Source organism: Rhinatrema bivittatum, unplaced genomic scaffold (assembly GCF_901001135.1).
Source record: "Rhinatrema bivittatum unplaced genomic scaffold, aRhiBiv1.1, whole genome shotgun sequence".
In the NCBI taxonomy this organism is placed as follows: Eukaryota; Metazoa; Chordata; class Amphibia; order Gymnophiona; family Rhinatrematidae; genus Rhinatrema; species Rhinatrema bivittatum.
The window spans coordinates 229,169-250,905 of NW_021820653.1; the positions used below are offsets into that span (position 1 = coordinate 229,169).

The 21,737-nt window shown below is 50.2% G+C and overlaps 59 non-coding genes across 59 annotated transcripts; all 59 read right to left on the reverse strand.

The window, feature by feature from the left end:
* Nucleotides 1–62: 62 nt before the first annotated feature.
* On the reverse strand, nucleotides 63–181 carry LOC115081816. The gene has a single exon (XR_003853889.1). It is a non-coding gene; the product is annotated as a 5S ribosomal RNA (ribosomal RNA).
* A 175-nt stretch (nucleotides 182–356) lies between these two features.
* On the reverse strand, nucleotides 357–475 carry LOC115081817. Its single transcript, XR_003853890.1, has one exon. It is a non-coding gene; the product is annotated as a 5S ribosomal RNA (ribosomal RNA).
* Nucleotides 476–650: 175 nt separating this feature from the next.
* LOC115081818 lies at nucleotides 651–769 on the reverse strand. Its single transcript, XR_003853891.1, has one exon. It is a non-coding gene; the product is annotated as a 5S ribosomal RNA (ribosomal RNA).
* Nucleotides 770–934: 165 nt separating this feature from the next.
* LOC115081819 lies at nucleotides 935–1,053 on the reverse strand. The gene has a single exon (XR_003853893.1). It is a non-coding gene; the product is annotated as a 5S ribosomal RNA (ribosomal RNA).
* Nucleotides 1,054–1,228: 175 nt separating this feature from the next.
* On the reverse strand, nucleotides 1,229–1,347 carry LOC115081820. Its single transcript, XR_003853894.1, has one exon. It is a non-coding gene; the product is annotated as a 5S ribosomal RNA (ribosomal RNA).
* Nucleotides 1,348–1,522: 175 nt separating this feature from the next.
* Nucleotides 1,523–1,641, reverse strand: LOC115081821. Its single transcript, XR_003853895.1, has one exon. It is a non-coding gene; the product is annotated as a 5S ribosomal RNA (ribosomal RNA).
* A 175-nt stretch (nucleotides 1,642–1,816) lies between these two features.
* LOC115081822 lies at nucleotides 1,817–1,935 on the reverse strand. Its single transcript, XR_003853896.1, has one exon. It is a non-coding gene; the product is annotated as a 5S ribosomal RNA (ribosomal RNA).
* A 175-nt stretch (nucleotides 1,936–2,110) lies between these two features.
* Nucleotides 2,111–2,229, reverse strand: LOC115081823. The gene has a single exon (XR_003853897.1). It is a non-coding gene; the product is annotated as a 5S ribosomal RNA (ribosomal RNA).
* A 175-nt stretch (nucleotides 2,230–2,404) lies between these two features.
* On the reverse strand, nucleotides 2,405–2,523 carry LOC115081826. The gene has a single exon (XR_003853899.1). It is a non-coding gene; the product is annotated as a 5S ribosomal RNA (ribosomal RNA).
* Nucleotides 2,524–2,698: 175 nt separating this feature from the next.
* On the reverse strand, nucleotides 2,699–2,817 carry LOC115081827. Its single transcript, XR_003853900.1, has one exon. It is a non-coding gene; the product is annotated as a 5S ribosomal RNA (ribosomal RNA).
* Nucleotides 2,818–2,992: 175 nt separating this feature from the next.
* LOC115081828 lies at nucleotides 2,993–3,111 on the reverse strand. Its single transcript, XR_003853901.1, has one exon. It is a non-coding gene; the product is annotated as a 5S ribosomal RNA (ribosomal RNA).
* A 175-nt stretch (nucleotides 3,112–3,286) lies between these two features.
* Nucleotides 3,287–3,405, reverse strand: LOC115081829. Its single transcript, XR_003853902.1, has one exon. It is a non-coding gene; the product is annotated as a 5S ribosomal RNA (ribosomal RNA).
* A 175-nt stretch (nucleotides 3,406–3,580) lies between these two features.
* Nucleotides 3,581–3,699, reverse strand: LOC115081830. The gene has a single exon (XR_003853904.1). It is a non-coding gene; the product is annotated as a 5S ribosomal RNA (ribosomal RNA).
* Nucleotides 3,700–3,874: 175 nt separating this feature from the next.
* LOC115081831 lies at nucleotides 3,875–3,993 on the reverse strand. Its single transcript, XR_003853905.1, has one exon. It is a non-coding gene; the product is annotated as a 5S ribosomal RNA (ribosomal RNA).
* Nucleotides 3,994–4,168: 175 nt separating this feature from the next.
* On the reverse strand, nucleotides 4,169–4,287 carry LOC115081878. Its single transcript, XR_003853953.1, has one exon. It is a non-coding gene; the product is annotated as a 5S ribosomal RNA (ribosomal RNA).
* A 175-nt stretch (nucleotides 4,288–4,462) lies between these two features.
* LOC115081880 lies at nucleotides 4,463–4,581 on the reverse strand. The gene has a single exon (XR_003853955.1). It is a non-coding gene; the product is annotated as a 5S ribosomal RNA (ribosomal RNA).
* A 172-nt stretch (nucleotides 4,582–4,753) lies between these two features.
* LOC115081832 lies at nucleotides 4,754–4,872 on the reverse strand. Its single transcript, XR_003853906.1, has one exon. It is a non-coding gene; the product is annotated as a 5S ribosomal RNA (ribosomal RNA).
* Nucleotides 4,873–5,047: 175 nt separating this feature from the next.
* Nucleotides 5,048–5,166, reverse strand: LOC115081833. Its single transcript, XR_003853907.1, has one exon. It is a non-coding gene; the product is annotated as a 5S ribosomal RNA (ribosomal RNA).
* Nucleotides 5,167–5,341: 175 nt separating this feature from the next.
* Nucleotides 5,342–5,460, reverse strand: LOC115081834. The gene has a single exon (XR_003853908.1). It is a non-coding gene; the product is annotated as a 5S ribosomal RNA (ribosomal RNA).
* A 175-nt stretch (nucleotides 5,461–5,635) lies between these two features.
* Nucleotides 5,636–5,754, reverse strand: LOC115081835. Its single transcript, XR_003853909.1, has one exon. It is a non-coding gene; the product is annotated as a 5S ribosomal RNA (ribosomal RNA).
* Nucleotides 5,755–5,929: 175 nt separating this feature from the next.
* On the reverse strand, nucleotides 5,930–6,048 carry LOC115081879. The gene has a single exon (XR_003853954.1). It is a non-coding gene; the product is annotated as a 5S ribosomal RNA (ribosomal RNA).
* Nucleotides 6,049–6,223: 175 nt separating this feature from the next.
* Nucleotides 6,224–6,342, reverse strand: LOC115081837. The gene has a single exon (XR_003853911.1). It is a non-coding gene; the product is annotated as a 5S ribosomal RNA (ribosomal RNA).
* A 175-nt stretch (nucleotides 6,343–6,517) lies between these two features.
* LOC115081838 lies at nucleotides 6,518–6,636 on the reverse strand. The gene has a single exon (XR_003853912.1). It is a non-coding gene; the product is annotated as a 5S ribosomal RNA (ribosomal RNA).
* A 175-nt stretch (nucleotides 6,637–6,811) lies between these two features.
* LOC115081839 lies at nucleotides 6,812–6,930 on the reverse strand. Its single transcript, XR_003853913.1, has one exon. It is a non-coding gene; the product is annotated as a 5S ribosomal RNA (ribosomal RNA).
* A 175-nt stretch (nucleotides 6,931–7,105) lies between these two features.
* On the reverse strand, nucleotides 7,106–7,224 carry LOC115081840. The gene has a single exon (XR_003853914.1). It is a non-coding gene; the product is annotated as a 5S ribosomal RNA (ribosomal RNA).
* Nucleotides 7,225–7,399: 175 nt separating this feature from the next.
* Nucleotides 7,400–7,518, reverse strand: LOC115081841. The gene has a single exon (XR_003853915.1). It is a non-coding gene; the product is annotated as a 5S ribosomal RNA (ribosomal RNA).
* Nucleotides 7,519–7,694: 176 nt separating this feature from the next.
* LOC115081842 lies at nucleotides 7,695–7,813 on the reverse strand. The gene has a single exon (XR_003853916.1). It is a non-coding gene; the product is annotated as a 5S ribosomal RNA (ribosomal RNA).
* A 174-nt stretch (nucleotides 7,814–7,987) lies between these two features.
* LOC115081843 lies at nucleotides 7,988–8,106 on the reverse strand. Its single transcript, XR_003853917.1, has one exon. It is a non-coding gene; the product is annotated as a 5S ribosomal RNA (ribosomal RNA).
* A 175-nt stretch (nucleotides 8,107–8,281) lies between these two features.
* Nucleotides 8,282–8,400, reverse strand: LOC115081844. The gene has a single exon (XR_003853918.1). It is a non-coding gene; the product is annotated as a 5S ribosomal RNA (ribosomal RNA).
* A 175-nt stretch (nucleotides 8,401–8,575) lies between these two features.
* LOC115081845 lies at nucleotides 8,576–8,694 on the reverse strand. The gene has a single exon (XR_003853919.1). It is a non-coding gene; the product is annotated as a 5S ribosomal RNA (ribosomal RNA).
* Nucleotides 8,695–8,869: 175 nt separating this feature from the next.
* Nucleotides 8,870–8,988, reverse strand: LOC115081886. Its single transcript, XR_003853961.1, has one exon. It is a non-coding gene; the product is annotated as a 5S ribosomal RNA (ribosomal RNA).
* A 173-nt stretch (nucleotides 8,989–9,161) lies between these two features.
* LOC115081884 lies at nucleotides 9,162–9,280 on the reverse strand. Its single transcript, XR_003853959.1, has one exon. It is a non-coding gene; the product is annotated as a 5S ribosomal RNA (ribosomal RNA).
* A 175-nt stretch (nucleotides 9,281–9,455) lies between these two features.
* Nucleotides 9,456–9,574, reverse strand: LOC115081846. The gene has a single exon (XR_003853920.1). It is a non-coding gene; the product is annotated as a 5S ribosomal RNA (ribosomal RNA).
* Nucleotides 9,575–9,749: 175 nt separating this feature from the next.
* On the reverse strand, nucleotides 9,750–9,868 carry LOC115081848. Its single transcript, XR_003853922.1, has one exon. It is a non-coding gene; the product is annotated as a 5S ribosomal RNA (ribosomal RNA).
* A 175-nt stretch (nucleotides 9,869–10,043) lies between these two features.
* Nucleotides 10,044–10,162, reverse strand: LOC115081849. The gene has a single exon (XR_003853923.1). It is a non-coding gene; the product is annotated as a 5S ribosomal RNA (ribosomal RNA).
* Nucleotides 10,163–10,336: 174 nt separating this feature from the next.
* LOC115081851 lies at nucleotides 10,337–10,455 on the reverse strand. Its single transcript, XR_003853924.1, has one exon. It is a non-coding gene; the product is annotated as a 5S ribosomal RNA (ribosomal RNA).
* A 175-nt stretch (nucleotides 10,456–10,630) lies between these two features.
* LOC115081852 lies at nucleotides 10,631–10,749 on the reverse strand. Its single transcript, XR_003853925.1, has one exon. It is a non-coding gene; the product is annotated as a 5S ribosomal RNA (ribosomal RNA).
* Nucleotides 10,750–10,923: 174 nt separating this feature from the next.
* Nucleotides 10,924–11,042, reverse strand: LOC115081853. The gene has a single exon (XR_003853926.1). It is a non-coding gene; the product is annotated as a 5S ribosomal RNA (ribosomal RNA).
* A 175-nt stretch (nucleotides 11,043–11,217) lies between these two features.
* On the reverse strand, nucleotides 11,218–11,336 carry LOC115081854. The gene has a single exon (XR_003853927.1). It is a non-coding gene; the product is annotated as a 5S ribosomal RNA (ribosomal RNA).
* A 175-nt stretch (nucleotides 11,337–11,511) lies between these two features.
* LOC115081855 lies at nucleotides 11,512–11,630 on the reverse strand. Its single transcript, XR_003853928.1, has one exon. It is a non-coding gene; the product is annotated as a 5S ribosomal RNA (ribosomal RNA).
* A 175-nt stretch (nucleotides 11,631–11,805) lies between these two features.
* On the reverse strand, nucleotides 11,806–11,924 carry LOC115081856. The gene has a single exon (XR_003853930.1). It is a non-coding gene; the product is annotated as a 5S ribosomal RNA (ribosomal RNA).
* A 175-nt stretch (nucleotides 11,925–12,099) lies between these two features.
* Nucleotides 12,100–12,218, reverse strand: LOC115081857. The gene has a single exon (XR_003853931.1). It is a non-coding gene; the product is annotated as a 5S ribosomal RNA (ribosomal RNA).
* Nucleotides 12,219–12,393: 175 nt separating this feature from the next.
* On the reverse strand, nucleotides 12,394–12,512 carry LOC115081858. Its single transcript, XR_003853932.1, has one exon. It is a non-coding gene; the product is annotated as a 5S ribosomal RNA (ribosomal RNA).
* A 175-nt stretch (nucleotides 12,513–12,687) lies between these two features.
* LOC115081860 lies at nucleotides 12,688–12,806 on the reverse strand. Its single transcript, XR_003853934.1, has one exon. It is a non-coding gene; the product is annotated as a 5S ribosomal RNA (ribosomal RNA).
* Nucleotides 12,807–12,981: 175 nt separating this feature from the next.
* On the reverse strand, nucleotides 12,982–13,100 carry LOC115081862. The gene has a single exon (XR_003853936.1). It is a non-coding gene; the product is annotated as a 5S ribosomal RNA (ribosomal RNA).
* Nucleotides 13,101–13,275: 175 nt separating this feature from the next.
* LOC115081863 lies at nucleotides 13,276–13,394 on the reverse strand. The gene has a single exon (XR_003853937.1). It is a non-coding gene; the product is annotated as a 5S ribosomal RNA (ribosomal RNA).
* A 175-nt stretch (nucleotides 13,395–13,569) lies between these two features.
* LOC115081864 lies at nucleotides 13,570–13,688 on the reverse strand. The gene has a single exon (XR_003853938.1). It is a non-coding gene; the product is annotated as a 5S ribosomal RNA (ribosomal RNA).
* Nucleotides 13,689–13,863: 175 nt separating this feature from the next.
* On the reverse strand, nucleotides 13,864–13,982 carry LOC115081865. Its single transcript, XR_003853939.1, has one exon. It is a non-coding gene; the product is annotated as a 5S ribosomal RNA (ribosomal RNA).
* Nucleotides 13,983–14,157: 175 nt separating this feature from the next.
* LOC115081866 lies at nucleotides 14,158–14,276 on the reverse strand. Its single transcript, XR_003853940.1, has one exon. It is a non-coding gene; the product is annotated as a 5S ribosomal RNA (ribosomal RNA).
* A 175-nt stretch (nucleotides 14,277–14,451) lies between these two features.
* LOC115081867 lies at nucleotides 14,452–14,570 on the reverse strand. Its single transcript, XR_003853942.1, has one exon. It is a non-coding gene; the product is annotated as a 5S ribosomal RNA (ribosomal RNA).
* A 174-nt stretch (nucleotides 14,571–14,744) lies between these two features.
* On the reverse strand, nucleotides 14,745–14,863 carry LOC115081868. The gene has a single exon (XR_003853943.1). It is a non-coding gene; the product is annotated as a 5S ribosomal RNA (ribosomal RNA).
* A 175-nt stretch (nucleotides 14,864–15,038) lies between these two features.
* LOC115081869 lies at nucleotides 15,039–15,157 on the reverse strand. Its single transcript, XR_003853944.1, has one exon. It is a non-coding gene; the product is annotated as a 5S ribosomal RNA (ribosomal RNA).
* A 174-nt stretch (nucleotides 15,158–15,331) lies between these two features.
* On the reverse strand, nucleotides 15,332–15,450 carry LOC115081870. The gene has a single exon (XR_003853945.1). It is a non-coding gene; the product is annotated as a 5S ribosomal RNA (ribosomal RNA).
* Nucleotides 15,451–15,625: 175 nt separating this feature from the next.
* Nucleotides 15,626–15,745, reverse strand: LOC115081885. The gene has a single exon (XR_003853960.1). It is a non-coding gene; the product is annotated as a 5S ribosomal RNA (ribosomal RNA).
* Nucleotides 15,746–15,920: 175 nt separating this feature from the next.
* LOC115081872 lies at nucleotides 15,921–16,039 on the reverse strand. The gene has a single exon (XR_003853947.1). It is a non-coding gene; the product is annotated as a 5S ribosomal RNA (ribosomal RNA).
* Nucleotides 16,040–16,214: 175 nt separating this feature from the next.
* On the reverse strand, nucleotides 16,215–16,333 carry LOC115081873. The gene has a single exon (XR_003853948.1). It is a non-coding gene; the product is annotated as a 5S ribosomal RNA (ribosomal RNA).
* Nucleotides 16,334–16,508: 175 nt separating this feature from the next.
* LOC115081874 lies at nucleotides 16,509–16,627 on the reverse strand. The gene has a single exon (XR_003853949.1). It is a non-coding gene; the product is annotated as a 5S ribosomal RNA (ribosomal RNA).
* Nucleotides 16,628–16,802: 175 nt separating this feature from the next.
* On the reverse strand, nucleotides 16,803–16,921 carry LOC115081875. The gene has a single exon (XR_003853950.1). It is a non-coding gene; the product is annotated as a 5S ribosomal RNA (ribosomal RNA).
* Nucleotides 16,922–17,096: 175 nt separating this feature from the next.
* Nucleotides 17,097–17,215, reverse strand: LOC115081876. The gene has a single exon (XR_003853951.1). It is a non-coding gene; the product is annotated as a 5S ribosomal RNA (ribosomal RNA).
* Between the last annotated feature and the right edge of the window lie 4,522 nt (nucleotides 17,216–21,737).

The window sequence follows — 21,737 nt, forward strand, 5'->3', positions numbered from 1 at the left end:
GCAGTCAGGAGAAGAAAGGAGAAGAAAAGGTAGAAGGTCGACTTGAGGGAGGGAAAAAAAAATGCCTACGGCACCTGGTATTCCCAGGTGGTCACCCATCCAAGTACTAACCAGGCCCAACCCTGGTTGGCTTCCGAGATCAGACGAGATCGGGCATATTCAGGGCAGTGTGGCCGTAGGCATGAGGATGTCTCCTCTAAGTCCTCATGGCCTTTATCTAGCGTGCTTCCATGCATGCACCCCTTGCGGGCGGTGAAGAAAGTTAGGACAATAAGAGTAAGCATAGTTGCGGTGCAGTCAGGAGAAGAAAGGAGAAGAAAAGGTAGAAGGTCGACTTGAGGGAGGGAAAAAAAAAATGCCTACGGCACCTGGTATTCCCAGGTGGTCACCCATCCAAGTACTAACCAGGCCCAACCCTGGTTGGCTTCCGAGATCAGACGAGATCGGGCATATTCAGGGCAGTGTGGCCGTAGGCATGAGGATGTCTCCTCTAAGTCCTCATGGCCTTTATCTAGCGTGCTTCCATGCATGCACCCCTTGCGGGCGGTGAAGAAAGTTAGGACAATAAGAGTAAGCATAGTTGCGGTGCAGTCAGGAGAAGAAAGGAGAAGAAAAGGTAGAAGGTCGACTTGAGGGAGGGAAAAAAAAAATGCCTACGGCACCTGGTATTCCCAGGTGGTCACCCATCCAAGTACTAACCAGGCCCAACCCTGGTTGGCTTCCGAGATCAGACGAGATCGGGCATATTCAGGGCAGTGTGGCCGTAGGCATGAGGATGTCTCCTCTAAGTCCTCATGGCCTTTATCTAGCGTGCTTCCATGCATGCACCCCTTGCGGGCGGTGAAGAAAGTTAGGACAATAAGAGTAAGCATAGTTGCGGTGCAGTCAGGAGAAGAAAAGGTAGAAGGTCGACTTGAGGGAGGGAAAAAAAAAATGCCTACGGCACCTGGTATTCCCAGGTGGTCACCCATCCAAGTACTAACCAGGCCCAACCCTGGTTGGCTTCCGAGATCAGACGAGATCGGGCATATTCAGGGCAGTGTGGCCGTAGGCATGAGGATGTCTCCTCTAAGTCCTCATGGCCTTTATCTAGCGTGCTTCCATGCATGCACCCCTTGCGGGCGGTGAAGAAAGTTAGGACAATAAGAGTAAGCATAGTTGCGGTGCAGTCAGGAGAAGAAAGGAGAAGAAAAGGTAGAAGGTCGACTTGAGGGAGGGAAAAAAAAAATGCCTACGGCACCTGGTATTCCCAGGTGGTCACCCATCCAAGTACTAACCAGGCCCAACCCTGGTTGGCTTCCGAGATCAGACGAGATCGGGCATATTCAGGGCAGTGTGGCCGTAGGCATGAGGATGTCTCCTCTAAGTCCTCATGGCCTTTATCTAGCGTGCTTCCATGCATGCACCCCTTGCGGGCGGTGAAGAAAGTTAGGACAATAAGAGTAAGCATAGTTGCGGTGCAGTCAGGAGAAGAAAGGAGAAGAAAAGGTAGAAGGTCGACTTGAGGGAGGGAAAAAAAAAATGCCTACGGCACCTGGTATTCCCAGGTGGTCACCCATCCAAGTACTAACCAGGCCCAACCCTGGTTGGCTTCCGAGATCAGACGAGATCGGGCATATTCAGGGCAGTGTGGCCGTAGGCATGAGGATGTCTCCTCTAAGTCCTCATGGCCTTTATCTAGCGTGCTTCCATGCATGCACCCCTTGCGGGCGGTGAAGAAAGTTAGGACAATAAGAGTAAGCATAGTTGCGGTGCAGTCAGGAGAAGAAAGGAGAAGAAAAGGTAGAAGGTCGACTTGAGGGAGGGAAAAAAAAAATGCCTACGGCACCTGGTATTCCCAGGTGGTCACCCATCCAAGTACTAACCAGGCCCAACCCTGGTTGGCTTCCGAGATCAGACGAGATCGGGCATATTCAGGGCAGTGTGGCCGTAGGCATGAGGATGTCTCCTCTAAGTCCTCATGGCCTTTATCTAGCGTGCTTCCATGCATGCACCCCTTGCGGGCGGTGAAGAAAGTTAGGACAATAAGAGTAAGCATAGTTGCGGTGCAGTCAGGAGAAGAAAGGAGAAGAAAAGGTAGAAGGTCGACTTGAGGGAGGGAAAAAAAAAATGCCTACGGCACCTGGTATTCCCAGGTGGTCACCCATCCAAGTACTAACCAGGCCCAACCCTGGTTGGCTTCCGAGATCAGACGAGATCGGGCATATTCAGGGCAGTGTGGCCGTAGGCATGAGGATGTCTCCTCTAAGTCCTCATGGCCTTTATCTAGCGTGCTTCCATGCATGCACCCCTTGCGGGCGGTGAAGAAAGTTAGGACAATAAGAGTAAGCATAGTTGCGGTGCAGTCAGGAGAAGAAAGGAGAAGAAAAGGTAGAAGGTCGACTTGAGGGAGGGAAAAAAAAAATGCCTACGGCACCTGGTATTCCCAGGTGGTCACCCATCCAAGTACTAACCAGGCCCAACCCTGGTTGGCTTCCGAGATCAGACGAGATCGGGCATATTCAGGGCAGTGTGGCCGTAGGCATGAGGATGTCTCCTCTAAGTCCTCATGGCCTTTATCTAGCGTGCTTCCATGCATGCACCCCTTGCGGGCGGTGAAGAAAGTTAGGACAATAAGAGTAAGCATAGTTGCGGTGCAGTCAGGAGAAGAAAGGAGAAGAAAAGGTAGAAGGTCGACTTGAGGGAGGGAAAAAAAAAATGCCTACGGCACCTGGTATTCCCAGGTGGTCACCCATCCAAGTACTAACCAGGCCCAACCCTGGTTGGCTTCCGAGATCAGACGAGATCGGGCATATTCAGGGCAGTGTGGCCGTAGGCATGAGGATGTCTCCTCTAAGTCCTCATGGCCTTTATCTAGCGTGCTTCCATGCATGCACCCCTTGCGGGCGGTGAAGAAAGTTAGGACAATAAGAGTAAGCATAGTTGCGGTGCAGTCAGGAGAAGAAAGGAGAAGAAAAGGTAGAAGGTCGACTTGAGGGAGGGAAAAAAAAAATGCCTACGGCACCTGGTATTCCCAGGTGGTCACCCATCCAAGTACTAACCAGGCCCAACCCTGGTTGGCTTCCGAGATCAGACGAGATCGGGCATATTCAGGGCAGTGTGGCCGTAGGCATGAGGATGTCTCCTCTAAGTCCTCATGGCCTTTATCTAGCGTGCTTCCATGCATGCACCCCTTGCGGGCGGTGAAGAAAGTTAGGACAATAAGAGTAAGCATAGTTGCGGTGCAGTCAGGAGAAGAAAGGAGAAGAAAAGGTAGAAGGTCGACTTGAGGGAGGGAAAAAAAAAATGCCTACGGCACCTGGTATTCCCAGGTGGTCACCCATCCAAGTACTAACCAGGCCCAACCCTGGTTGGCTTCCGAGATCAGACGAGATCGGGCATATTCAGGGCAGTGTGGCCGTAGGCATGAGGATGTCTCCTCTAAGTCCTCATGGCCTTTATCTAGCGTGCTTCCATGCATGCACCCCTTGCGGGCGGTGAAGAAAGTTAGGACAATAAGAGTAAGCATAGTTGCGGTGCAGTCAGGAGAAGAAAGGAGAAGAAAAGGTAGAAGGTCGACTTGAGGGAGGGAAAAAAAAAATGCCTACGGCACCTGGTATTCCCAGGTGGTCACCCATCCAAGTACTAACCAGGCCCAACCCTGGTTGGCTTCCGAGATCAGACGAGATCGGGCATATTCAGGGCAGTGTGGCCGTAGGCATGAGGATGTCTCCTCTAAGTCCTCATGGCCTTTATCTAGCGTGCTTCCATGCATGCACCCCTTGCGGGCGGTGAAGAAAGTTAGGACAATAAGAGTAAGCATAGTTGCGGTGCAGTCAGGAGAAGAAAGGAGAAGAAAAGGTAGAAGGTCGACTTGAGGGAGGGAAAAAAAAAATGCCTACGGCACCTGGTATTCCCAGGTGGTCACCCATCCAAGTACTAACCAGGCCCAACCCTGGTTGGCTTCCGAGATCAGACGAGATCGGGCATATTCAGGGCAGTGTGGCCGTAGGCATGAGGATGTCTCCTCTAAGTCCTCATGGCCTTTATCTAGCGTGCTTCCATGCATGCACCCCTTGCGGGCGGTGAAGAAAGTTAGGACAATAAGAGTAAGCATAGTTGCGGTGCAGTCAGGAGAAGAAAGGAGAAGAAAAGGTAGAAGGTCGACTTGAGGGAGGGAAAAAAAAAATGCCTACAGCACCTGGTATTCCCAGGTGGTCACCCATCCAAGTACTAACCAGGCCCAACCCTGGTTGGCTTCCGAGATCAGACGAGATCGGGCATATTCAGGGCAGTGTGGCCGTAGGCATGAGGATGTCTCCTCTAAGTCCTCATGGCCTTTATCTAGCGTGCTTCCATGCATGCACCCCTTGCGGGCGGTGAAGAAAGTTAGGACAATAAGAGTAAGCATAGTTGCGGTGCAGTCAGGAGAAGAAAGGAGAAGAAAAGGTAGAAGGTCGACTTGAGGGAGGGAAAAAAAAAATGCCTACGGCACCTGGTATTCCCAGGTGGTCACCCATCCAAGTACTAACCAGGCCCAACCCTGGTTGGCTTCCGAGATCAGACGAGATCGGGCATATACAGGGCAGTGTGGCCGTAGGCATGAGGATGTCTCCTCTAAGTCCTCATGGCCTTTATCTAGCGTGCTTCCATGCATGCACCCCTTGCGGGCGGTGAAGAAAGTTAGGACAATAAGAGTAAGCATAGTTGCGGTGCAGTCAGGAGAAGAAGGAGAAGAAAGGTAGAAGGTCGACTTGAGGGAGGGAAAAAAAAATGCCTACGGCACCTGGTATTCCCAGGTGGTCACCCATCCAAGTACTAACCAGGCCCAACCCTGGTTGGCTTCCGAGATCAGACGAGATCGGGCATATTCAGGGCAGTGTGGCCGTAGGCATGAGGATGTCTCCTCTAAGTCCTCATGGCCTTTATCTAGCGTGCTTCCATGCATGCACCCCTTGCGGGCGGTGAAGAAAGTTAGGACAATAAGCGTAAGCATAGTTGCGGTGCAGTCAGGAGAAGAAAGGAGAAGAAAAGGTAGAAGGTCGACTTGAGGGAGGGAAAAAAAAAATGCCTACGGCACCTGGTATTCCCAGGTGGTCACCCATCCAAGTACTAACCAGGCCCAACCCTGGTTGGCTTCCGAGATCAGACGAGATCGGGCATATTCAGGGCAGTGTGGCCGTAGGCATGAGGATGTCTCCTCTAAGTCCTCATGGCCTTTATCTAGCGTGCTTCCATGCATGCACCCCTTGCGGGCGGTGAAGAAAGTTAGGACAATAAGAGTAAGCATAGTTGCGGTGCAGTCAGGAGAAGAAAGGAGAAGAAAAGGTAGAAGGTCGACTTGAGGGAGGGAAAAAAAAAATGCCTACGGCACCTGGTATTCCCAGGTGGTCACCCATCCAAGTACTAACCAGGCCCAACCCTGGTTGGCTTCCGAGATCAGACGAGATCGGGCATATTCAGGGCAGTGTGGCCGTAGGCATGAGGATGTCTCCTCTAAGTCCTCATGGCCTTTATCTAGCGTGCTTCCATGCATGCACCCCTTGCGGGCGGTGAAGAAAGTTAGGACAATAAGAGTAAGCATAGTTGCGGTGCAGTCAGGAGAAGAAAGGAGAAGAAAAGGTAGAAGGTCGACTTGAGGGAGGGAAAAAAAAAATGCCTACGGCACCTGGTATTCCCAGGTGGTCACCCATCCAAGTACTAACCAGGCCCAACCCTGGTTGGCTTCCGAGATCAGACGAGATCGGGCATATTCAGGGCAGTGTGGCCGTAGGCATGAGGATGTCTCCTCTAAGTCCTCATGGCCTTTATCTAGCGTGCTTCCATGCATGCACCCCTTGCGGGCGGTGAAGAAAGTTAGGACAATAAGAGTAAGCATAGTTGCGGTGCAGTCAGGAGAAGAAAGGAGAAGAAAAGGTAGAAGGTCGACTTGAGGGAGGGAAAAAAAAAATGCCTACAGCACCTGGTATTCCCAGGTGGTCACCCATCCAAGTACTAACCAGGCCCAACCCTGGTTGGCTTCCGAGATCAGACGAGATCGGGCATATTCAGGGCAGTGTGGCCGTAGGCATGAGGATGTCTCCTCTAAGTCCTCATGGCCTTTATCTAGCGTGCTTCCATGCATGCACCCCTTGCGGGCGGTGAAGAAAGTTAGGACAATAAGAGTAAGCATAGTTGCGGTGCAGTCAGGAGAAGAAAGGAGAAGAAAAGGTAGAAGGTCGACTTGAGGGAGGGAAAAAAAAAATGCCTACGGCACCTGGTATTCCCAGGTGGTCACCCATCCAAGTACTAACCAGGCCCAACCCTGGTTGGCTTCCGAGATCAGACGAGATCGGGCATATTCAGGGCAGTGTGGCCGTAGGCATGAGGATGTCTCCTCTAAGTCCTCATGGCCTTTATCTAGCGTGCTTCCATGCATGCACCCCTTGCGGGCGGTGAAGAAAGTTAGGACAATAAGAGTAAGCATAGTTGCGGTGCAGTCAGGAGAAGAAAGGAGAAGAAAAGGTAGAAGGTCGACTTGAGGGAGGGAAAAAAAAAATGCCTACGGCACCTGGTATTCCCAGGTGGTCACCCATCCAAGTACTAACCAGGCCCAACCCTGGTTGGCTTCCGAGATCAGACGAGATCGGGCATATTCAGGGCAGTGTGGCCGTAGGCATGAGGATGTCTCCTCTAAGTCCTCATGGCCTTTATCTAGCGTGCTTCCATGCATGCACCCCTTGCGGGCGGTGAAGAAAGTTAGGACAATAAGAGTAAGCATAGTTGCGGTGCAGTCAGGAGAAGAAAGGAGAAGAAAAGGTAGAAGGTCGACTTGAGGGAGGGAAAAAAAAAATGCCTACGGCACCTGGTATTCCCAGGTGGTCACCCATCCAAGTACTAACCAGGCCCAACCCTGGTTGGCTTCCGAGATCAGACGAGATCGGGCATATTCAGGGCAGTGTGGCCGTAGGCATGAGGATGTCTCCTCTAAGTCCTCATGGCCTTTATCTAGCGTGCTTCCATGCATGCACCCCTTGCGGGCGGTGAAGAAAGTTAGGACAATAAGAGTAAGCATAGTTGCGGTGCAGTCAGGAGAAGAAAGGAGAAGAAAAGGTAGAAGGTCGACTTGAGGGAGGGAAAAAAAAAATGCCTACGGCACCTGGTATTCCCAGGTGGTCACCCATCCAAGTACTAACCAGGCCCAACCCTGGTTGGCTTCCGAGATCAGACGAGATCGGGCATATTCAGGGCAGTGTGGCCGTAGGCATGAGGATGTCTCCTCTAAGTCCTCATGGCCTTTATCTAGCGTGCTTCCATGCATGCACCCCTTGCGGGCGGTGAAGAAAGTTAGGACAATAAGAGTAAGCATAGTTGCGGTGCAGTCAGGAGAAGAAAGGAGAAGAAAAGGTAGAAGGTCGACTTGAGGGAGGGAAAAAAAAAATGCCTACGGCACCTGGTATTCCCAGGTGGTCACCCATCCAAGTACTAACCAGGCCCAACCCTGGTTGGCTTCCGAGATCAGACGAGATCGGGCATATTCAGGGCAGTGTGGCCGTAGGCATGAGGATGTCTCCTCTAAGTCCTCATGGCCTTTATCTAGCGTGCTTCCATGCATGCACCCCTTGCGGGCGGTGAAGAAAGTTAGGACAATAAGAGTAAGCATAGTTGCGGTGCAGTCAGGAGAAGAAAGGAGAAGAAAAGGTAGAAGGTCGACTTGAGGGAGGGAAAAAAAAAAATGCCTACGGCACCTGGTATTCCCAGGTGGTCACCCATCCAAGTACTAACCAGGCCCAACCCTGGTTGGCTTCCGAGATCAGACGAGATCGGGCATATTCAGGGCAGTGTGGCCGTAGGCATGAGGATGTCTCCTCTAAGTCCTCATGGCCTTTATCTAGCGTGCTTCCATGCATGCACCCCTTGCGGGCGGTGAAGAAAGTTAGGACAATAAGAGTAAGCATAGTTGCGGTGCAGTCAGGAGAAGAAAGGAGAAGAAAGGTAGAAGGTCGACTTGAGGGAGGGAAAAAAAAAATGCCTACGGCACCTGGTATTCCCAGGTGGTCACCCATCCAAGTACTAACCAGGCCCAACCCTGGTTGGCTTCCGAGATCAGACGAGATCGGGCATATTCAGGGCAGTGTGGCCGTAGGCATGAGGATGTCTCCTCTAAGTCCTCATGGCCTTTATCTAGCGTGCTTCCATGCATGCACCCCTTGCGGGCGGTGAAGAAAGTTAGGACAATAAGAGTAAGCATAGTTGCGGTGCAGTCAGGAGAAGAAAGGAGAAGAAAAGGTAGAAGGTCGACTTGAGGGAGGGAAAAAAAAAATGCCTACGGCACCTGGTATTCCCAGGTGGTCACCCATCCAAGTACTAACCAGGCCCAACCCTGGTTGGCTTCCGAGATCAGACGAGATCGGGCATATTCAGGGCAGTGTGGCCGTAGGCATGAGGATGTCTCCTCTAAGTCCTCATGGCCTTTATCTAGCGTGCTTCCATGCATGCACCCCTTGCGGGCGGTGAAGAAAGTTAGGACAATAAGAGTAAGCATAGTTGCGGTGCAGTCAGGAGAAGAAAGGAGAAGAAAAGGTAGAAGGTCGACTTGAGGGAGGGAAAAAAAAAATGCCTACGGCACCTGGTATTCCCAGGTGGTCACCCATCCAAGTACTAACCAGGCCCAACCCTGGTTGGCTTCCGAGATCAGACGAGATCGGGCATATTCAGGGCAGTGTGGCCGTAGGCATGAGGATGTCTCCTCTAAGTCCTCATGGCCTTTATCTAGCGTGCTTCCATGCATGCACCCCTTGCGGGCGGTGAAGAAAGTTAGGACAATAAGAGTAAGCATAGTTGCGGTGCAGTCAGGAGAAGAAAGGAGAAGAAAAGGTAGAAGGTCGACTTGAGGGAGGGAAAAAAAAAATGCCTACGGCACCTGGTATTCCCAGGTGGTCACCCATCCAAGTACTAACCAGGCCCAACCCTGGTTGGCTTCCGAGATGAGACGAGATCGGGCATATTCAGGGCAGTGTGGCCGTAGGCATGAGAATGTCTCCTCTAAGTCCTCATGGCCTTTATCTAGCGTGCTTCCATGCATGCACCCCTTGCGGGCGGTGAAGAAAGTTAGGACAATAAGAGTAAGCATAGTTGCGGTGCAGTCAGGAGAAGAAGGAGAAGAAAGGTAGAAGGTCGACTTGAGGGAGGGAAAAAAAAAATGCCTACGGCACCTGGTATTCCCAGGTGGTCACCCATCCAAGTACTAACCAGGCCCAAACCTGGTTGGCTTCCGAGATCAGACGAGATCGGGCATATTCAGGGCAGTGTGGCCGTAGGCATGAGGATGTCTCCTCTAAGTCCTCATGGCCTTTATCTAGCGTGCTTCCATGCATGCACCCCTTGCGGGCGGTGAAGAAAGTTAGGACAATAAGAGTAAGCATAGTTGCGGTGCAGTCAGGAGAAGAAAGGAGAAGAAAAGGTAGAAGGTCGACTTGAGGGAGGGAAAAAAAAAATGCCTACGGCACCTGGTATTCCCAGGTGGTCACCCATCCAAGTACTAACCAGGCCCAACCCTGGTTGGCTTCCGAGATCAGACGAGATCGGGCATATTCAGGGCAGTGTGGCCGTAGGCATGAGGATGTCTCCTCTAAGTCCTCATGGCCTTTATCTAGCGTGCTTCCATGCATGCACCCCTTGCGGGCGGTGAAGAAAGTTAGGACAATAAGAGTAAGCATAGTTGCGGTGCAGTCAGGAGAAGAAAGGAGAAGAAAAGGTAGAAGGTCGACTTGAGGGAGGGAAAAAAAAAATGCCTACGGCACCTGGTATTCCCAGGTGGTCACCCATCCAAGTACTAACCAGGCCCAACCCTGGTTGGCTTCCGAGATCAGACGAGATCGGGCATATTCAGGGCAGTGTGGCCGTAGGCATGAGGATGTCTCCTCTAAGTCCTCATGGCCTTTATCTAGCGTGCTTCCATGCATGCACCCCTTGCGGGCGGTGAAGAAAGTTAGGACAATAAGAGTAAGCATAGTTGCGGTGCAGTCAGGAGAAGAAAGGAGAAGAAAAGGTAGAAGGTCGACTTGAGGGAGGGAAAAAAAAAATGCCTACGGCACCTGGTATTCCCAGGTGGTCACCCATCCAAGTACTAACCAGGCCCAACCCTGGTTGGCTTCCGAGATCAGACGAGATCGGGCATATTCAGGGCAGTGTGGCCGTAGGCATGAGGATGTCTCCTCTAAGTCCTCATGGCCTTTATCTAGCGTGCTTCCATGCATGCACCCCTTGCGGGCGGTGAAGAAAGTTAGGACAATAAGAGTAAGCATAGTTGCGGTGCAGTCAGGAGAAGAAAGGAGAAGAAAGGTAGAAGGTCGACTTGAGGGAGGGAAAAAAAAAATGCCTACGGCACCTGGTATTCCCAGGTGGTCACCCATCCAAGTACTAACCAGGCCCAACCCTGGTTGGCTTCCGAGATCAGACGAGATCGGGCATATTCAGGGCAGTGTGGCCGTAGGCATGAGGATGTCTCCTCTAAGTCCTCATGGCCTTTATCTAGCGTGCTTCCATGCATGCACCCCTTGCGGGCGGTGAAGAAAGTTAGGACAATAAGAGTAAGCATAGTTGCGGTGCAGTCAGGAGAAGAAAGGAGAAGAAAAGGTAGAAGGTCGACTTGAGGGAGGGAAAAAAAAAATGCCTACGGCACCTGGTATTCCCAGGTGGTCACCCATCCAAGTACTAACCAGGCCCAACCCTGGTTGGCTTCCGAGATCAGACGAGATCGGGCATATTCAGGGCAGTGTGGCCGTAGGCATGAGGATGTCTCCTCTAAGTCCTCATGGCCTTTATCTAGCGTGCTTCCATGCATGCACCCCTTGCGGGCGGTGAAGAAAGTTAGGACAATAAGAGTAAGCATAGTTGCGGTGCAGTCAGGAGAAGAAAGGAGAAGAAAGGTAGAAGGTCGACTTGAGGGAGGGAAAAAAAAAATGCCTACGGCACCTGGTATTCCCAGGTGGTCACCCATCCAAGTACTAACCAGGCCCAACCCTGGTTGGCTTCCGAGATCAGACGAGATCGGGCATATTCAGGGCAGTGTGGCCGTAGGCATGAGGATGTCTCCTCTAAGTCCTCATGGCCTTTATCTAGCGTGCTTCCATGCATGCACCCCTTGCGGGCGGTGAAGAAAGTTAGGACAATAAGAGTAAGCATAGTTGCGGTGCAGTCAGGAGAAGAAAGGAGAAGAAAAGGTAGAAGGTCGACTTGAGGGAGGGAAAAAAAAAATGCCTACGGCACCTGGTATTCCCAGGTGGTCACCCATCCAAGTACTAACCAGGCCCAACCCTGGTTGGCTTCCGAGATCAGACGAGATCGGGCATATTCAGGGCAGTGTGGCCGTAGGCATGAGGATGTCTCCTCTAAGTCCTCATGGCCTTTATCTAGCGTGCTTCCATGCATGCACCCCTTGCGGGCGGTGAAGAAAGTTAGGACAATAAGAGTAAGCATAGTTGCGGTGCAGTCAGGAGAAGAAAGGAGAAGAAAAGGTAGAAGGTCGACTTGAGGGAGGGAAAAAAAAAATGCCTACGGCACCTGGTATTCCCAGGTGGTCACCCATCCAAGTACTAACCAGGCCCAACCCTGGTTGGCTTCCGAGATCAGACGAGATCGGGCATATTCAGGGCAGTGTGGCCGTAGGCATGAGGATGTCTCCTCTAAGTCCTCATGGCCTTTATCTAGCGTGCTTCCATGCATGCACCCCTTGCGGGCGGTGAAGAAAGTTAGGACAATAAGAGTAAGCATAGTTGCGGTGCAGTCAGGAGAAGAAAGGAGAAGAAAAGGTAGAAGGTCGACTTGAGGGAGGGAAAAAAAAAATGCCTACGGCACCTGGTATTCCCAGGTGGTCACCCATCCAAGTACTAACCAGGCCCAACCCTGGTTGGCTTCCGAGATCAGACGAGATCGGGCATATTCAGGGCAGTGTGGCCGTAGGCATGAGGATGTCTCCTCTAAGTCCTCATGGCCTTTATCTAGCGTGCTTCCATGCATGCACCCCTTGCGGGCGGTGAAGAAAGTTAGGACAATAAGAGTAAGCATAGTTGCGGTGCAGTCAGGAGAAGAAAGGAGAAGAAAAGGTAGAAGGTCGACTTGAGGGAGGGAAAAAAAAAATGCCTACGGCACCTGGTATTCCCAGGTGGTCACCCATCCAAGTACTAACCAGGCCCAACCCTGGTTGGCTTCCGAGATCAGACGAGATCGGGCATATTCAGGGCAGTGTGGCCGTAGGCATGAGGATGTCTCCTCTAAGTCCTCATGGCCTTTATCTAGCGTGCTTCCATGCATGCACCCCTTGCGGGCGGTGAAGAAAGTTAGGACAATAAGAGTAAGCATAGTTGCGGTGCAGTCAGGAGAAGAAAGGAGAAGAAAAGGTAGAAGGTCGACTTGAGGGAGGGAAAAAAAAAATGCCTACGGCACCTGGTATTCCCAGGTGGTCACCCATCCAAGTACTAACCAGGCCCAACCCTGGTTGGCTTCCGAGATCAGACGAGATCGGGCATATTCAGGGCAGTGTGGCCGTAGGCATGAGGATGTCTCCTCTAAGTCCTCATGGCCTTTATCTAGCGTGCTTCCATGCATGCACCCCTTGCGGGCGGTGAAGAAAGTTAGGACAATAAGAGTAAGCATAGTTGCGGTGCAGTCAGGAGAAGAAAGGAGAAGAAAAGGTAGAAGGTCGACTTGAGGGAGGGAAAAAAAAAATGCCTACGGCACCTGGTATTCCCAGGTGGTCACCCATCCAAGTACTAACCAGGCCCAACCCTGGTTGGCTTCCGAGATCAGACGAGATCGGGCATATTCAGGGCAGTGTGGCCGTAGGCATGAGGATGTCTCCTCTAAGTCCTCATGGCCTTTATCTAGCGTGCTTCCATGCATGCACCCCTTGCGGGCGGTGAAGAAAGTTAGGACAATAAGAGTAAGCATAGTTGCGGTGCAGTCAGGAGAAGAAAGGAGAAGAAAAGGTAGAAGGTCGACTTGAGGGAGGGAAAAAAAAAATGCCTACGGCACCTGGTATTCCCAGGTGGTCACCCATCCAAGTACTAACCAGGCCCAACCCTGGTTGGCTTCCGAGATCAGACGAGATCGGGCATATTCAGGGCAGTGTGGCCGTAGGCATGAGGATGTCTCCTCTAAGTCCTCATGGCCTTTATCTAGCGTGCTTCCATGCATGCACCCCTTGCGGGCGGTGAAGAAAGTTAGGACAATAAGAGTAAGCATAGTTGCGGTGCAGTCAGGAGAAGAAAGGAGAAGAAAAGGTAGAAGGTCGACTTGAGGGAGGGAAAAAAAAAATGCCTACGGCACCTGGTATTCCCAGGTGGTCACCCATCCAAGTACTAACCAGGCCCAACCCTGGTTGGCTTCCGAGATCAGACGAGATCGGGCATATTCAGGGCAGTGTGGCCGTAGGCATGAGGATGTCTCCTCTAAGTCCTCATGGCCTTTATCTAGCGTGCTTCCATGCATGCACCCCTTGCGGGCGGTGAAGAAAGTTAGGACAATAAGAGTAAGCATAGTTGCGGTGCAGTCAGGAGAAGAAAGGAGAAGAAAAGGTAGAAGGTCGACTTGAGGGAGGGAAAAAAAAAATGCCTACGGCACCTGGTATTCCCAGGTGGTCACCCATCCAAGTACTAACCAGGCCCAACCCTGGTTGGCTTCCGAGATCAGACGAGATCGGGCATATTCAGGGCAGTGTGGCCGTAGGCATGAGGATGTCTCCTCTAAGTCCTCATGGCCTTTATCTAGCGTGCTTCCATGCATGCACCCCTTGCGGGCGGTGAAGAAAGTTAGGACAATAAGAGTAAGCATAGTTGCGGTGCAGTCAGGAGAAGAAAGGAGAAGAAAAGGTAGAAGGTCGACTTGAGGGAGGGAAAAAAAAAATGCCTACGGCACCTGGTATTCCCAGGTGGTCACCCATCCAAGTACTAACCAGGCCCAACCCTGGTTGGCTTCCGAGATCAGACGAGATCGGGCATATTCAGGGCAGTGTGGCCGTAGGCATGAGGATGTCTCCTCTAAGTCCTCATGGCCTTTATCTAGCGTGCTTCCATGCATGCACCCCTTGCGGGCGGTGAAGAAAGTTAGGACAATAAGAGTAAGCATAGTTGCGGTGCAGTCAGGAGAAGAAAGGAGAAGAAAAGGTAGAAGGTCGACTTGAGGGAGGGAAAAAAAAAATGCCTACGGCACCTGGTATTCCCAGGTGGTCACCCATCCAAGTACTAACCAGGCCCAACCCTGGTTGGCTTCCGAGATCAGACGAGATCGGGCATATTCAGGGCAGTGTGGCCGTAGGCATGAGGATGTCTCCTCTAAGTCCTCATGGCCTTTATCTAGCGTGCTTCCATGCATGCACCCCTTGCGGGCGGTGAAGAAAGTTAGGACAATAAGAGTAAGCATAGTTGCGGTGCAGTCAGGAGAAGAAAGGAGAAGAAAAGGTAGAAGGTCGACTTGAGGGAGGGAAAAAAAAAATGCCTACGGCACCTGGTATTCCCAGGTGGTCACCCATCCAAGTACTAACCAGGCCCAACCCTGGTTGGCTTCCGAGATCAGACGAGATCGGGCATATTCAGGGCAGTGTGGCCGTAGGCATGAGGATGTCTCCTCTAAGTCCTCATGGCCTTTATCTAGCGTGCTTCCATGCATGCACCCCTTGCGGGCGGTGAAGAAAGTTAGGACAATAAGAGTAAGCATAGTTGCGGTGCAGTCAGGAGAAGAAAGGAGAAGAAAGGTAGAAGGTCGACTTGAGGGAGGGAAAAAAAAAATGCCTACGGCACCTGGTATTCCCAGGTGGTCACCCATCCAAGTACTAACCAGGCCCAACCCTGGTTGGCTTCCGAGATCAGACGAGATCGGGCATATTCAGGGCAGTGTGGCCGTAGGCATGAGGATGTCTCCTCTAAGTCCTCATGGCCTTTATCTAGCGTGCTTCCATGCATGCACCCCTTGCGGGCGGTGAAGAAAGTTAGGACAATAAGAGTAAGCATAGTTGCGGTGCAGTCAGGAGAAGAAAGGAGAAGAAAAGGTAGAAGGTCGACTTGAGGGAGGGAAAAAAAAAATGCCTACGGCACCTGGTATTCCCAGGTGGTCACCCATCCAAGTACTAACCAGGCCCAACCCTGGTTGGCTTCCGAGATCAGACGAGATCGGGCATATTCAGGGCAGTGTGGCCGTAGGCATGAGGATGTCTCCTCTAAGTCCTCATGGCCTTTATCTAGCGTGCTTCCATGCATGCACCCCTTGCGGGCGGTGAAGAAAGTTAGGACAATAAGAGTAAGCATAGTTGCGGTGCAGTCAGGAGAAGAAAGGAGAAGAAAAGGTAGAAGGTCGACTTGAGGGAGGGAAAAAAAAATGCCTACGGCACCTGGTATTCCCAGGTGGTCACCCATCCAAGTACTAACCAGGCCCAACCCTGGTTGGCTTCCGAGATCAGACGAGATCGGGCATATTCAGGGCAGTGTGGCCGTAGGCATGAGGATGTCTCCTCTAAGTCCTCATGGCCTTTATCTAGCGTGCTTCCATGCATGCACCCCTTGCGGGCGGTGAAGAAAGTTAGGACAATAAGAGTAAGCATAGTTGCGGTGCAGTCAGGAGAAGAAAGGAGAAGAAAAGGTAGAAGGTCGACTTGAGGGAGGGAAAAAAAAAATGCCTACAGGCACCTGGTATTCCCAGGTGGTCACCCATCCAAGTACTAACCAGGCCCAACCCTGGTTGGCTTCCGAGATCAGACGAGATCGGGCATATTCAGGGCAGTGTGGCCGTAGGCATGAGGATGTCTCCTCTAAGTCCTCATGGCCTTTATCTAGCGTGCTTCCATGCATGCACCCCTTGCGGGCGGTGAAGAAAGTTAGGACAATAAGAGTAAGCATAGTTGCGGTGCAGTCAGGAGAAGAAAGGAGAAGAAAAGGTAGAAGGTCGACTTGAGGGAGGGAAAAAAAAAATGCCTACGGCACCTGGTATTCCCAGGTGGTCACCCATCCAAGTACTAACCAGGCCCAACCCTGGTTGGCTTCCGAGATCAGACGAGATCGGGCATATTCAGGGCAGTGTGGCCGTAGGCATGAGGATGTCTCCTCTAAGTCCTCATGGCCTTTATCTAGCGTGCTTCCATGCATGCACCCCTTGCGGGCGGTGAAGAAAGTTAGGACAATAAGAGTAAGCATAGTTGCGGTGCAGTCAGGAGAAGAAAGGAGAAGAAAAGGTAGAAGGTCGACTTGAGGGAGGGAAAAAAAAAATGCCTACGGCACCTGGTATTCCCAGGTGGTCACCCATCCAAGTACTAACCAGGCCCAACCCTGGTTGGCTTCCGAGATCAGACGAGATCGGGCATATTCAGGGCAGTGTGGCCGTAGGCATGAGGATGTCTCCTCTAAGTCCTCATGGCCTTTATCTAGCGTGCTTCCATGCATGCACCCCTTGCGGGCGGTGAAGAAAGTTAGGACAATAAGAGTAAGCATAGTTGCGGTGCAGTCAGGAGAAGAAAGGAGAAGAAAAGGTAGAAGGTCGACTTGAGGGAGGGAAAAAAAAAATGCCTACGGCACCTGGTATTCCCAGGTGGTCACCCATCCAAGTACTAACCAGGCCCAACCCTGGTTGGCTTCCGAGATCAGACGAGATCGGGCATATTCAGGGCAGTGTGGCCGTAGGCATGAGGATGTCTCCTCTAAGTCCTCATGGCCTTTATCTAGCGTGCTTCCATGCATGCACCCCTTGCGGGCGGTGAAGAAAGTTAGGACAATAAGAGTAAGCATAGTTGCGGTGCAGTCAGGAGAAGAAAGGAGAAGAAAAGGTAGAAGGTCGACTTGAGGGAGGGAAAAAAAAAATGCCTACGGCACCTGGTATTCCCAGGTGGTCACCCATCCAAGTACTAACCAGGCCCAACCCTGGTTGGCTTCCGAGATCAGACGAGATCGGGCATATTCAGGGCAGTGTGGCCGTAGGCATGAGGATGTCTCCTCTAAGTCCTCATGGCCTTTATCTAGCGTGCTTCCATGCATGCACCCCTTGCGGGCGGTGAAGAAAGTTAGGACAATAAGAGTAAGCATAGTTGCGGTGCAGTCAGGAGAAGAAAGGAGAAGAAAAGGTAGAAGGTCGACTTGAGGGAGGGAAAAAAAAAATGCCTACGGCACCTGGTATTCCCAGGTGGTCACCCATCCAAGTACTAACCAGGCCCAACCCTGGTTGGCTTCCGAGATCAGACGAGATCGGGCATATTCAGGGCAGTGTGGCCGTAGGCATGAGGATGTCTCCTCTAAGTCCTCATGGCCTTTATCTAGCGTGCTTCCATGCATGCACCCCTTGCGGGCGGTGAAGAAAGTTAGGACAATAAGAGTAAGCATAGTTGCGGTGCAGTCAGGAGAAGAAAGGAGAAGAAAAGGTAGAAGGTCGACTTGAGGGAGCAAAAAAAAAAAAAAAAAAAAAAAGCTGACTAGTACCGACTTTTTGTCTATCTTCACGGTAGGAACAAGAGCTGGGAGGGATTCGAACGCGCAGCGTCCACACTGAAGAGGAAGCCTTCTAGGTTCTGTGCTACTCGCCCTAGACGTTTAGTTTTCGATATTTATCTCCTTTATCCTATGTTTTCAGTTTTTTAGTTTCCGTTTACCTTCGTGTTTGGTGATATGTTTTGAAGATTCGTTTTGAATCAGTGTTTTGATTCTTTGTATGTTATTATGGACATGTTCTTTGCTTCCCAAGATTATCCGGGTTCTCTTCTGGAGCGAAGTTTAATTGGAAGGATTGAGTGCTTTAGCCTAGTGAATTGTTTTTTTCGAGCTCTGCATTTTTTTTTGTAAGAAGTCTTCGTTATGTGCCGATCATTGATTGGCACACTTATGTTGCTTATCTTGTAAACGTATTATCACTTTTCATCACATCTTATTTAATATTTTTGTGATTCTCAGAATTTTCTTTTATATTTTTAAATTGTAGTTTAAATACATTATCTGAACACTAATAAAGTTCCTACTTCTATATAATAGTTTTGTATTATAAACTGAGTTTTTCAGATATTTTTTGGAAGTTACAATATAAACATAACAGGAGGCGATGCTTTTCCACTGGGTTAGGTTTAGTCCGTATATATGCACAGTGACTACGCATGAGAACTTTTTGCATTGCTGCTTCTAATTTATGCAAATCTGTCTCATGCATAATCAGTGGGTTGGGAAGCTCCGAACTGGGCGGCCAACTGCAGTCCTCAAGCAGCACCAATGGCATCCCCACAACAGAATGAATATGCATGAGAGGGTTTGGCAGACCTTGCAGGCAGCGTATTTCCCTGCTCCTCATGCATATGCATTATGCATATCTTGTCCGGGGCGCTTGAGGAGCAGAGCTGGAGTTTCCCGGCTCCATTTTCCCCCGAGAGCTTTCATCCCGTCCTGGCTTTCCCACCTTTCCTGCAGGGACTTGGAGGTCATCCCTCAGTAACGCCAGAATAGGAAGGCTTCTTCCGGGAAGTGCTGAGTCCTGTCGGGCAAATCTGGAGCCAAAGGCAGGGGCTTGTACAGCGCTGTGTAAGCCTGCCCCGGGGCCGGAGAGAGGGGGCAGGAGCAGTGGAAGGGGGAGGGGAGGCTCTTTCCTCTCCCTCCCTAGGGTCACTAAAGGCTTTGCGGGGAGGTTTCCTGCGCTCCCGGTCAGTGAGAGGTGAAATGGGGAGGGAGGGAGTTTATTTAAGCTGCTTCCTCAGGCAGAGGGAAGAGTCAGGGCAGTGAGGCGGAAGAGAGCTCCTGCAGGAAAGGATTTGGGAGAAGAGTGCCCTCTCCTCCCGCTTCTGTCTCTCTCCTCTGCCTTTACCTCCCCCCTCCTCAGCAGGCTCGGGACCGCGGAGCAGACCGAGGACAAGGCCCCAGAGGGCTTGTGGGGAGGGGGAGGGGGGTTCCTGAGCCCCGGCAGGTCTGCCTGAAGAGGGGGAGGGGGGACCATTGCCCCCACATAAACCCCTCCTTCCAGGCAGCCCGTGAGGGTTAAGGGGAGCAGCCCCTAACATGTGCCCCCCTAAAGTGCTCTTGTGCTGAGGGTTCTGGTGAAGAAGGACAAATAATGCTGACAGGAATTTAGCATCCAGCTTTTGGTAGCATCTCAGCACAGAGCACTGTAAAACTCACCACTCCTGTGGTTTATATCCAGGGAGGAAGACTCAGAACCATTGTCAGGAAGTATTCATGGAGAGGGTGGTGGATGCCTGGAATGCCCTTCCGGAGGAAGTGGTGAAGAGCAGAACTGTGAAGGACTTCAAAGGGGCGTGGGATAAACACTGTGGATCCATAAAGTCTAGAGGACGTGAATGAAGAGCGGGTGGCTTGCGGGAATGACGGCTACTGCCTGGAGATAATACCCTTATTCAATAAACATACACACGGTTAATGCGACTCCAACATCGCTCTAAGCTTCAACGGCAAGAGGAAATGTGGAAAAAGATTTGCATTCACAAAAAATCAGCGGAGTAGCTTGCTTGTTATGGCGGTTACTACCCCAAACCAAACAAGCCTGATACTTCACTTTCAATGCATAGCTCTCTGCTTCAACGGCAGGAGGGAATGAAGAAAAGTGGATCTATATACAGACAAGGACTGAATTATATAGTCTGTGTAAACAAATAAGCATGGGTGTAGCTTGCTTATTGCTGCGGTTACTGCCCCTAACTAATTAAGCTAGATATTTCACTTAGATGCTATTTCCAACACTGCTCTCTACATTAATGGTGGGGGTGGAAAGGAAATAGAACCAAAAGGTTACTAAGAGCCAAGAGTAACAGATAAGTATGAGAAAAAAAAAGTGCGAAACTTGCTGGGCAGACTGGATGGGCCGTTTGGTCTTCTTCTGCAGTCATTTCTATGTTTCTATGTAAACATTTTTGTAAATAATAGGAGACTTTATTTATTTTCATAGTTAATTGGTTACCCCTTGTTTCAATGTAAACTGGTACGATAAGACACCAGTCTTGAGTATCGGTTATATCAAAAGTATTTAAATAAATAAATAAATAAATAAATATTTGAAATGAATGGATAAAACTAAAAAAACGAGTTCATTTTAGGTTCTTTTTCATTTCTCCTAAATGAATGGAAGGTTCTGTTTTGTTCACTTTGGAAACATCATAGTCTTTCAGACAAGCAAAACTATACTTGCTTTTCACTGCAATGGGACAGACTGGAACTGGGGAGGGGAATGGGAAAGGAAAAAGAAGCACCAATCAAGGTGAAGTATTTTTTTCAAGCAGCTTTTCCCAGTGTGACCACCTCATTTTTTTAACCTGAAATTTAAAGCAAAATGTAGCCTTAAGTATAACCTGTGTTATAACCCCTGTGCCTGGCTAACCGAAGGGCATAGGCTGGGGACAGGACATCCTATAAGGTCAAACTGACTGAAGACAGGACCATAAGAATTCCATTGTCTACAAGTCTCTTGTGCTCCCAAAATAAATAACTTTATTATTATTATTATTATTATTTATTTCTTTTATATACCGACATTCGATCGAGATATCACATCGGTTTCCAGATAACTAAAAGAATAGGGCTAGATCAGCCCTATTTTACATTATAACATGGTAACAATTATAACAAATTATAACAGAATTATAACCGAAGTACATGGAACAATAGATTATAGTATATAACATACGTACATAATTTATTTAGAAACTTTTATATACCGGTATTTGTGGGGACATCATACCGGTTCACATAGTAACTGAAAGATTGGAAATACATTGCAACAGGGGAATGTAACTGGGCGGGGGGAAGAACAGAAAGGCAGTAGGAAGGATAGGAGAACAAGAAGGTAATAACCAAAACAATTTACAATGAAAGTCTCCTTAATAAGGAGGTTACCTGAAAGGGGACTGCGAGGGGGAGTGGAGGGAGTTATTCTGTGTAAGCATGGTTGAACAGGAGAGTTTTTAATTTCTTTTGAATTTAAATGCACAGGGTTCAAGTCGCATGTGGACAGGTAGTGTATTCCAGAGAACGGGCCCGGCAATAGAGATGGCACGGTCTCGGGTGGAGGAGAGATGTGCCTGTTTCAAGGATTTGAACGTGTAGGGTGCCTTTGTGGTAGATCTGGTGGCTCGGGTGGACAGGGGGGCAGTGAAAGGGAGGTCGAGCCAGTTGGAGTTGTGGGTGTAAATGGACTTGTGAATTATGGTCAGAGTTTTGTAGTGTATACGGGACATTATGGGGAGCCAATGTAAATCCTTGAGGATGGGGGTAATATGGTCATGTTTGCGACTTGTTGATAAAAATAATTTAGGATTAAGGATAGAGGGAGGGTTGGGAGGAGGGAGGAAGGGGAGGGAAGAGAGGGGGGGGGGGGGGAAGGGAGTGTCAGGGAGGGATGAAGGGGGGAGAGATGCCTGTGTAGGGGGTGAGGTGTGTTGCGTCAGGCAGGTTAAGGGTCAGGTGGGAAGGCTTTTAAGAACAGCCATGTTTTGAGGTGTTTTTTGAAGACTTGCAATGAAGGTTCATTTCTGAGGCAGGGTGGGGAGGGAGTTCCAAAGGGTAGGGCCCGCTATTGTTGTGGCTCATTTGCGGGTTGTGTTGAGGTGTGCAGATTGAGATTGGGGACGGCTAGGAGGCCAGTGTTGGTGGATCTGAGAATTCTTTGTGTGGGGTATGGCTGTATTGCGTTGTTTAGCCAGTTCATTTGTTGTTGTTTATTTTTTTGTGCATGAGGGTGAGGGTTTTATATGGATTCTTTGTGTGATGGGTAGCCAGTGGAGTTCTTTGAGAGTGGGGTGTGATGTGGGAGGATTT